At 40.0% G+C, this 10,938-nt stretch overlaps 1 long non-coding RNA gene across 2 annotated transcripts; it reads right to left on the bottom strand.

Annotated features, from left to right (window-relative positions):
- Positions 1-2,863: 2,863 nt before the first annotated feature.
- Positions 2,864-10,526, bottom strand: LOC118800994. Of its 2 annotated transcripts, XR_005006422.1 has the most exons (6): positions 10,244-10,526; positions 10,039-10,113; positions 8,862-8,945; positions 5,826-8,731; positions 3,695-4,014; positions 2,864-3,585 (listed from the first exon to the last, which is right to left on the bottom strand). It is a non-coding gene; the product is annotated as an uncharacterized LOC118800994 (long non-coding RNA). The 2 variants fall into 2 exon arrangements; XR_005006421.1 differs by having other exon boundaries at positions 5,826-8,945.
- Between the last annotated feature and the right edge of the window lie 412 nt (positions 10,527-10,938).

The raw sequence follows: 10,938 nt of genomic DNA, 5'->3' as shown, positions 1-10,938 counted from the left end.
TCCAAACTTCTCTGGAACTCTTACCGTCATTGAGAAGACTAATCAAAAATGCTTATAGACTTAAATAAAACTACTGGGCTGAATTTGCACCGTTTGTGTTCTTAGAAAAAGATGAGAAGGCTTCTTTTTTTGGTTGTGTATATATAAGGAACAGCTAGGTTGTAATTAACATAGTGCCTTAGAAGCATTTACCCTCAATGTGAAGACCAGCACTAAAATACTTACACAGTGTGAAACTGCAAACGAGCATCTGTCTGAAACGGTTTCGTGTTTATGACTATTATCCAAAAACCTATGGGCATTTTTCTATCTCTGACATTAAACCAAGCAGAAGGTGATCAGTACTTGTTGGATTTAAAGCCGCACCGTTAAACGGAGCTCAGCGATCGGTCGGTCAAATTCGGCTCTGTGCCCTAGGATCGTCGTTCGTGGCGACTCAAAAAATTAGCTTAATTAATATAACGCCATGTCAAGGAACGACTAAAAGAAGTTACCATCAATCTGAGAACCAGTCCTGAAACAGTCGCTTACGGTTTTACTTTCTCAGGGTTTCCAACAGAGAGCACACGTCTAGATCCCGTTAGAAAACCATGGGATGCATTTGCAATCAGCCACCTGTTAAAGCATTAGGAACATCTCAGTCTATGTCAAATCACGTTCTGGCCTTCATGGGCTTTGAGTCGTTAGAAGATCCAATTTTTGTGTGTGTCTTGGAATCTTCAAAACAAACCCCCCAAAAAAAAGGCTGCTGTGTGTGAAGCTTGGTGGCTTAGTGGGACCAGCCTTGGCCTCAGATGTAGGAGGTTGTGGGTTCAAGCCAAGAAGAAGGAGGGGAGAAAGGGAAGAGAAAAGAAAGAAAGAAAGAAAGAAAGAGTAGGTCAATTAAAGGGGCAATATTTTAGTCAGATCGCGAAGTAAATTGAGGGTCCAAGTAGGTAGAATTTTTGCATACCCAAAGGGTTAAGTGCAACTTTTTTTCCCAGCAAAATTCTGCATAACCCCCTCTTGTCCTCTCTCCTGGGCCCCAGGGGGGAAGACGGGTATACCTTCCCCCCTGGTTCTTGGGTTGCGCGCTCTGGCCTTCCTCACATGTCATGCATTGTACACCCTTCACCCTGTGTGTGTATCACCACCACCGTGATGTGAGGATCCTGCTCGGGATATGAACCGATAACCTCCAGACTGTAGAGGCAGGGCATCTACCAGTGAGCCACAGGATCTCACAAATGTCCTCCTTTTTTTTAACATTTGTCTTTGTTTTTGCCATCTTCGCTGATGAAGACATGCAAATGAAAGCCCTAAAGTGGGGCTTGAACCAACAACCCTCTGGTTGTAGAAACATGACTTATACCAGCAAGCCAAAGGGCCTACAGAGAGCCTCCTTTTTTTTTAACATTTGTCTTTGTTTTTGCCATCTTCGCTGATGAAGACGTGCAAATGAAAGCCTGAAAGTGGGGCTTGAACCAACAACCCTCTGGTTGTAAAAACATGATTTATACCAGCAAACCACAAAGCGTACAGAACAGTGCCTTTATTTTTTTGGACATTTGTCTTTGAGATTCCCAGGTTGTGCATCTACCCACATTTGGGCACATCTTGTGCCAGGATGATTTATGGAAGCGATGGTTCCAAAAGGCAGTTCCAGCTCTGGAGCTCTTACGGTAAAAAATGAAGACTGAATGCTTTTAGCCTTACAATAAACACTTGTAACAACACTATACTTTTTATGTTCCTGTTTTAGGAAGAGAGCTCTCAGGGAAACAGCAAATGCTAAGTAGCAGTAATGCTAACCAGTCGTCGCTCAGTATCCGGTAATGTCAGCGTCTGTTTGCTGTAGAAAAGGAAACGTACAGGTGAGGTTTTCTTCTGTGTTCTGTGTAAATGATTTGAAACAGTTTTAACTTTTCGATTTTAGCCGTTTAGCTCCGTTCACCCCCGTTCACTGAGGACCCGCTCTTGGGCACCCTCTGCTGTTTAGCAGTGATATTTTTTGAGATAAAGGTGGAAACTGGAAGAGACCAGACTCCTTATAAACCGGCTCTGTCAAACTTTGATTTGGCCATCCAGAAAGTTATGCCACTCCCTCATCCAGTGAGATAAGAAAAAAATGAACTATATTTGTATTGTACATGTAATTTACTATATTTACTCCAAATAGTACTGCTAAAGTATTTCAGTTACATAATATAGTGTAATGTTAGACAATCATGTTAAAATCTCAGTTTAAAACTATTTGTTTATTTTGTACTTTTGGGCTTTTTTTGTTGTTACCGCAAATACTGCATTTTGGCCCGACACGAAAATGACCGCTAGAGGGCGCTAATGAGCGTTTCAAGTTGAAAGTATAAAAAATGAAAGCGCTCAAAAACTGTTTTGCTCCTCATCGCCAGCAGATGGCGCAGTTCTGCACTGTCCCTCCTCATCACCAGCAGACGGCGCAGTTCCGCATTGTTCTTCCTCATCACCAGCAGATGGCGCAGTTACACACTCTCCCTAGAAACAGATCAGTAATCAGTGGAGTGGATATTCCTGTAATGAGCCACACCCACTGCAGCTAATTAGCTTCTTCAGAAGTGCCTGATTGGCTGAATCAGATGCATCTGTGTTAGCTCTTACCATACTATTGAAGGTTAGTCAAAAAATGCTTATGGCCTTAAAATAAGCCAGTGTGCTGGTTTATATGGTGTATTTAAAAAAACCCTGTCAAGACTTTCATCTGTGGTTTTTGGGTAAGAGTGTTATGTTACGGTGTAAAATATAAGGAACTGCTAGATTACAGATACTATGGTACCTCAGAAGTGTTTACCATCAATATGAAGCCTGGTACTAAAATGCTTAAAAACTGTTAAAGAGCAAATGCACATCTGTGTAAAATGGTCTAGAGTTTAATCTCCATGACTGTTACAGAGTCCAAAAAAACACTACTCCAAAAACACCTTTGTGTCTCTGACATTAAAATAAACAGAAAATGATAAACACAAATTAAATTGAAAATTTCAAACTCCAAACTCCTTTCTTGGTTGGTCAATCTTGGTTCGGTGGCCTAGGATTCTCATTCATGGTGACTCAAAAATTTGCAAAATTACAATATAACCATGCTAAGAAATGACTAGAGGTTACCATCAATTTGAGAACTAGTCCTGAAATAGCTACTGTTCATAAGAAAACGTAAGGCGATGGAGACTAAGAAATATCTGTAACTATGCAATGATTGGAAAATAACACTGAAATGACCAGAAACAGAAACGCACAAGTCATTGCAGAAAAGAATTACTGCTTAAAACTTTCTAAGCATAGTATCAAATGGAGAATTAACTGCTTCATTGGTCAAACTTAACTTGGAGCTCCAGCCTTCTTCTTTATGGTAACTTGTGAAATTAGCATATTACCATGTGTGGAAATCAATAAAAGTTACCATCAATTAACCAACTAGTCTTGAAGTAGTTATTGTTCATAGTGCCTTTTATTTGTATAAATTTGGGCCGCTCAGGTTGCGTCGTTTCCATGGCGCTGTGCTTGAGATGGTGGGCTGAACCAATACTGGCTCGTCTCAAATCCTGCCTACTATGGGTGAGGCTGAGGAACCTAAACACAACAAAAAAAAATAAATAAATAAAATTTGAAAAAACTGATCTCTGTTGCGATGCTGGTACTTACTCTATGTGTCTAGGCTTCTCGTTCGTGGTAGAAATACCTGTTTATTAGTGTTTTTTCTCGTCTTCACCGTCATCGAGAACAGCGTTCACATCACAAGCCTTATAAAGACTCGATTTATTTTTTTTTTATTTAATTGGCTTCTCTGATTGGTTGCTTGCTCATCAATATGCAAATATATGCAAAACTGGTGTGTAAGATCAATAAGTCCATGAGATTCTTGGCGTCTTGCATTCTGGGAAGGTTATTTGTGCTGCAGAAAATCCAGCTGAATGACGCTTCAGACTGAACTCAGACCAACAACCGGGAACTTTTCAGCATGGAATGAAGATCCAGAGGCCAAAATCCAGACCCAGTTTCCTGAAAGCATCACAGTGTTAACATGATCAGAGCTGTCAGAGCAAGTGAAAACAGTTAAACGTACCTCCAACATTTCATCAGTTACTACACAATCTATTCACCTCATTCACTCAGCAGGTTGACAACATAAAAACAATTGTGATGTTAAAAGTTTACTTCTAGCAATACTGTCATTTACTTAAAGATTATATATTCATAAATTGTCATTCATATAAAAAACATAAAAACCTTAATCAGGTAAACATCAAGGCACAACAAGCAGAGCAGAGAGCAGCCAAAAACTGATACCACCTAAAAACTACATTAGTACCTTAAAGAAAAACAGAGCTGCTACAAAAGCAGAGATCTATTATTTTTCTCTACTGGTCAAATTTCCTGAGATACTGAGGATAAGAATTGTCAATAAAAATAAATGAATAAATGGGAATGTAAATTAGAAATATCTAAAAAGTATCAGAAACGTTCTATGGGAATAAAAAGATCAAGCAAACAACCAAATCATAAACGGTCAGAAAAAGACAGCTGTACAACTTTTAGGAGTGTTTTCTCAAAACAGACACAAAGTCTTGTAAATTATGTCACTGTCACATTTCCAATGAAGCAGCACCAGCACAGTTACATTAATCAGCAAAATCTTCTGCTAATAATTCCTGACGGTAGACAGTTCTGGGCTGATAGTGGCTTTCACACATGAGTGTTGGTCAACTCCGGGGCAGATGTTAGGCATTCAGGCCAGAATAGGGCCAGATGCTGTAATGTTGAGTACAGCTTTGCCTTGGGTCTATATGTGTGGGCCAATTCTGGCATAAACGTTATGCACCAACAGTGTAGAGATTCTAAAGATTACAGTTGTTTCCATATCATTTTGTAAAGATTATAAGATTTTTGACTCAGATATCTGACATATATTTTAATGAGTAAGTTAATGAAAAAATAATAAATGTTATTGAATGTCCTGGTGACCTGAAATCTTCTCTGGCAATTTTAACCTGTTTTGAAGGCCACCAGCAGATGGCGCAGTTCTACACTGTCCCTCCTCAACACCAGCAGATGGCGCAGTTCCACACTGTCCCTCCTCACCACCAGCAGATGGCGCAGTTCTACACTGTCCCTCATCACCAGCAGCAGGTGAAGTTCATTACTAATTAAAGGCTTTTAGATTTAAGAGACGACGCTGAGTTTAAACCGTAAGATCTCCTTCAGCTGAAGCGAACTCAGCTTCGCTTACACAGCCCTCAGGTGGAGCTCTGACTGTGGATCAGTTCTAGTTTGGAGGACTGAACTCCTCTCCTCTTTATCTAGAACACCAACATGAGAACCACGGCACTAAAAAGATATTTGTGGTCAACTAAACTCCCCGAAGAGCGAAACGTGGACGAGTTTAGGTCTTTGCCTTTGTTTAGGTTTGCAGTCTCTCTCCAACAGTCTTAAACTATCACTCAGGTGAGAAGAAAGTCACTATAATCACTATAACAGAGCACTAAGAGCACCAGGACGGAAACTAGAACAGCACCACTTATTTTTTTTGCAATTAGCACTTTGTAAACACTTCACAAAAGTGATGTAGGAAGCTGATGCTAACATTATTAGCATGTGTGCTAGCAGTTAGAGAGTGTTCTTGTTAAGATTCTCCTCATTAACGTCAAAAACATTGGCAGTTAAGCCCTCCTGAGGTTTGTAAACGGAGCTCTGAGCTGATCTGGTCTTGCTGAAGACACTGTTTCTGTTTTGTTCTTGTACCTTTACATTTTCACACTGTTTACTAAAATAACAGCATCATTTCAGTTCATAATAATGTCTGATCAGCCTACCTGACCTTGGAGCCGTTCTTCTTCCTCCATTTTGAGTCACTCTCCTTCTAACAGGACACCTCATTGGCTGATCTGTTAACATTTCATTGGCTGATTGGTCCGTTATTAACACAGACCTCTTTGTCACCAGCAGATGGCGCAGTTCTAAACTGTCCCTCCTCATTACCACCAGATGGCGCAGTTCTACACTGTCCCTCCTCGTCACCAGCAGATGGCACAGTTCTGCACTGTCCCTCCTCATCATGTAACATAGATGATTATCATGGTGTAAACACTGAGCCAGTTTTAAAGACTTTGGGACGTAAAATTAATTAAATATTGAAAATGTTGTGCAAATAAACGTTAGCTTTCATAATTAAGTGCAATCAAGAAGCCAAAATCTGAACAGATTAATTTACAGTGACTCTTGTTTGTCATAAACTCCAAAAGTATTTTCAGAACCGCCTGGAGACTAAAGTCTTACCCAGAAACTGAAAGAATAATCAGAGGTTTTGTTTTATTCCACAGTTCGAGCAAAAATTCCACTGTTTCTTCTGAACTGCTAATAAAAAAAAATAAATAAAAAAAAACCTGTGACACACCTAATAAACTCACTGCTGCCTTCGATGGTACCTCCATCTCCACAACTGTGCTCATCATCGCCCTCCAGTGGTAGAAATAAATCACTGCATTACAGATTCAGAAAAATCAGTTTTTGTGTATTTTGTGTGGTTTTGTGTATTTTGTGTGGAGATAACATGCAGATACTAACGGTGGGACTTCATCCCAATTCTATTATATTTAAGCTATTTCCAATACATTTCCAGTGGATTGTACAAAGCAAAGCCTTTAAATAGTGGATTTATATGTTGTAACAGCAGTTTTCCATGCAGCCCGTCTCTCTCCTGAAGCCGTATCTGTCTTTTTAAAATTCTACTGTCCAAAACTCAGATCTGTACTAGACTGGAATGGATCAGAAATGGGATCATCTGATCTCTGCTTTGGTGTGAGATCAGACTAAACTAAAAGCACTACTGTCTAAGTCTGGGTCTCCCTAACTCTGGGTGTGAGTTTGGAGAAGATTGGACAAAGTCAAAAATGTCCTCTAAAAAAACTCAAAGGGGTCCCTCTGAGAGGATTTGTGGGTGAAAATGTTGACTTTCTCCGATCTTCTCCAAACTCAGACGGTGGGTTAGTGATGATCAGACGTAGACAGCTGCGCTCTTAGTACCATCCTAAAGTGTTCCAGAGCCGAGATCTGACTCTCCCATATCCAACACACTCCAGTGGAAAATATACAGGTTTCAGACGGTGGAGTTTTTCAGCTCCGACTGACTCAGTTCTTCCTGTTCTGACTCCTTCAGAATAAGAGTCCTTATCAGACTAACGCCGTGAATAAACGCTGCAGAACAGACAACCTGGAATTAACGACCCACGTTTCTTGATCAGGATACAGTACATTATAATTATAGAGTCTGAAAGATCTCCTGATTGAAGCGGCGGTAATGTTAATGATGAACAGCAGGGGGCGCACTCACACTGTTCGTCGTTCAGTTCCAACCGTACAAGACCAGAATCCACCCTCTTTAAAATGGGAGAGACTAAAAAACTCCAAACTGAGGGTCAAATTACCTTTTCAAAAACACATTTAAAGACACGATAAAATCTGACAAAACCTCATAAGAAGTTTGTAGCGTTTGGCTCAGTAACGCACAAAAAAACATCTTTTTTCAGCTCGTTCTGGCTACTGATCGCCACAACAAGGGGGAGGGCTCACAGCGCAACCAGCAAGCTGATTGGCTCTGCTTCTTGATGGGCGGGAGTTTCACCGTAAACAGACGCCATGTTGAGCGTTGCGAGTTTTCCATTCCCATTTCAATCAGTGGCCGGTCTCCTCAGTTATAACGGCTCGAAAAAAGCTGACATCTTTACAGCTGGACATTAGTTTACATCCGTCTTCTTGTCTGTCGGTCGTGTCCGCGTTCTCTGTTTCTCTGTGTGGACTTTCAGAATTAAAGACCCTTACCTTCTTTAAAGCAGCGCCACAGAAACGCTGGAGAGTGTTTCAGTGAGTCATGGAGTAGAGAAGAGAACAACTACAGCTACAACTACAACTACAATAGAATAAAGTAGAGCCCATTTCACTCATTTCTCTGCTCAGCTATCAATTTCTGCACGTACTCATTTTAATATTAAGCCACGCCCACAGACCCCCGCCCAATTCCACCAACTTTCCTAAATTTCTCCATAAGTTACTGGCTGATCTATATAAAATCATTCAGAGTGGTTTGGTGTGAAACGCCCTGTTCTACAGAAACTTACCGAGTCAGAACTGTTCACAGTGGTGGTGATAGGAACCAGACGTCCACCTCTAAAAGCTCCCTCACAGAGTTACTACATGAAATGCTTATGAATTCACTGCCTGATGACTGAGGCACTGTTTTATGATGGTTCTGAGATCAACATTTGGGCTACAATCTCCTTTTGAGTCCATTAATGGTGAAGGGATCCAGGTAAAGTAGGACCCAGTAAAGCTTATTATTTCAGATCTTCCATTATTTTACCATCATCCTCATCATCATTATCATCATCATTGTATATAAAACTCAGAAGATGTGTGGAGGTTCACTGGTGGTTTTGTGGACAAAGTTCTAGTATTATCTGTATAACAATAAGTAAGACTTCACAGTGACTGTGTTTTCATGAAGTTGTCATGTTATATTCAGTAACACTTCACTACAGTTACAGAATCACTCTGAAACATTCAGTACATATATTCAGATATACTTAGATACATTCAGTAGTAACAAGATAAAAACAGTCAACTAATAAAATGGTGATTATTAAACATGTCTTGGCTGATCAACTGTGCCTGGGGTCAGTGGGAAAGTACACGTTTTTCAGCCAACTGTCCGAGTAAAGCTCATCTGCCAGAAAGAGAAAATACAGAACTAAACACAAAACTGATGAGACCTTTTAATGAGTCACTTACAGTTACAAAATAAAGCAAAGGTTCAATTAGAAAGTCAACTACGGCTTGTGTTTCTGGGAACGCACCCCTCCCTTTCTGGTGCATAACGCGGCCGCTTCTTGACCACATCAGGAAAGACCATCAGCGTCAGTGATTTATGTTGCTGACACCTAAAAACAGACAATATTAATAAACCATTAATAACACAGTTTCAGATTATGTTCAACCACATCATCTTAGCCTGAAAGCAGTTCATTCAAATAGTAACCGGTTCACTAAACTGGGCCGGATTCATAAACCACACTGCGGAATTTATTATAATGTCGATGATGTGAATTACAAGTAGATTTTATTGCAAATTAACACCAACATGCGAATATAACCTCATTTAGTCAGAAAGTACATCTCCTGGTAAAAAGCCACTGTGCACTGATGGAGTTTCCTCATAGGCTACTGAAATGTAATTATTCATAACTGTGTTCACAGTTGATTACGTAATATATTTAAAACACACTGACTCATTTTGATCTGTTTAGATCAGGGTGTGAAACTCAACCACTAAAAGGGCCACATTAAAAAGCCTCAGTAAATTGGTGGGCCAGCTGTGTTTTTACTTAACATTTCTCAGTGATCCGAACGGACCACTGTTTATTCAACACATGCTGAAAGTGCAGCAGCAAAATAGCCACTGAACACTTATTCAGGAGTCAGTATGTTGCAGTGCATACTGGGGACTGTAGTGCATCTCAGGGTGAAACGGGCTAATAAGTACAGAAAAATAAAATCATTTCGCCGGCCGAATAGGACTGTGTCACAGGCCTGACTCGGCCTGCGCGCTTTGTGTTTGACACGTGGGGTTTAGAGCATGCATGTCTACTAGTTTAGAAGAAGAGTGGAAAAAACTGATGCTTCATCAACTCAGCACTAAGATTTAATATTCACATAAATAGCCTGTTGTTTTTGTCCAACCAAAACATCTGCAAAAACAGTTCAACCAAAACTTTTCAACAAGCACGACGGTGGCTGAGAAAGTCCAGCTTAATGCAGGTTCAAAAAGAGACGCAAACTCCAAAACACCTGGATCAAACTGACCACACCTGTACTACATTTACCAAACGCAGTGCACACTGAGAAAAGATGTAAATACTTAAAAGAGTTCAGTTAACATGACACCACATACATTACATTACATTACATTACACTGAATCATTCTTTTAAAAGATCTGAAGGAAATAAGAGAGGACGACAACTGTAAACACCCACCAAATATGCAGTCTTTCAAAGCCTGTCTTTGAACAGTCTCTCCTTTCATTTCCCAGCCCAGCTGAAATGACAGGTCTGCTTATAAGATAAGATAATCCTTTATTAGTCCCACAACAGGGAAACTCTCAGTGCTACAGCAGCAAAGGGAGAGCAAGGCACTCAAGAAAAGAGTAACAAGAAGAGAATGAACAAGCAAGTAATTAACCTTGGTTAACTAACAGTTGGTCAAGGCTGACCGCAAAATACGTCACATCATTTCCGGTGCAAACCTGGACACATACAAAAATAAACATTAGATTAAATAAGGTTTCTACTATGTTTGCAATAAACATGTACATACAGCTCGAAACACTGCTCAGCCAATGAGATTTCAGAATTGGTATAAAAATTTGCCTATAATATTACAGATATACGATACCTCTGATTGGCTAAGGGATGAGCTGGTGATGGAACTGAACAAACACACACTGGGAGGTGAAATCTGGACCCAAACTTGACATGAGACGTTCTGCTTTCTTTTTCCTGTTTTCATGTTTACCTGTATGTGTTCTAATTAATTAAATAATGTGCTTGGGTGCCTAAAATCTACTGAATGAATGGCTCAGTCTCCAACCACTCCATATTCTCTATCTAGTGAACTAATAAAAACAGCCTGTATGCCCAAATATTTCATTATATTAAAGCAGAAGGAAGACGACTACATCCAGCCACGGATAACAAGGCTCTCTGCTTAACAATTAAAGTTCCATTAACGTGTAGTTTTTTAATGACTTATGTTTCTTAGTGCACTTATGCAGGGTGTAGAAATTGATTCAGGACTCGGTCCAAAATATCTCGTCCTACCACAGAGCTCTTGGCGTCTTCAAGGTTTTTGCAGATAAAAAGCATCTGAAACAACAA

This window comes from Colossoma macropomum, unplaced genomic scaffold (assembly GCF_904425465.1).
Source record: "Colossoma macropomum unplaced genomic scaffold, Colossoma_macropomum, whole genome shotgun sequence".
Taxonomy (NCBI): Eukaryota; Metazoa; Chordata; class Actinopteri; order Characiformes; family Serrasalmidae; genus Colossoma; species Colossoma macropomum.
The sequence above is the reverse complement of the archived record's forward strand: the minus strand, read 5'-3'. Positions and strand labels throughout refer to the sequence as shown.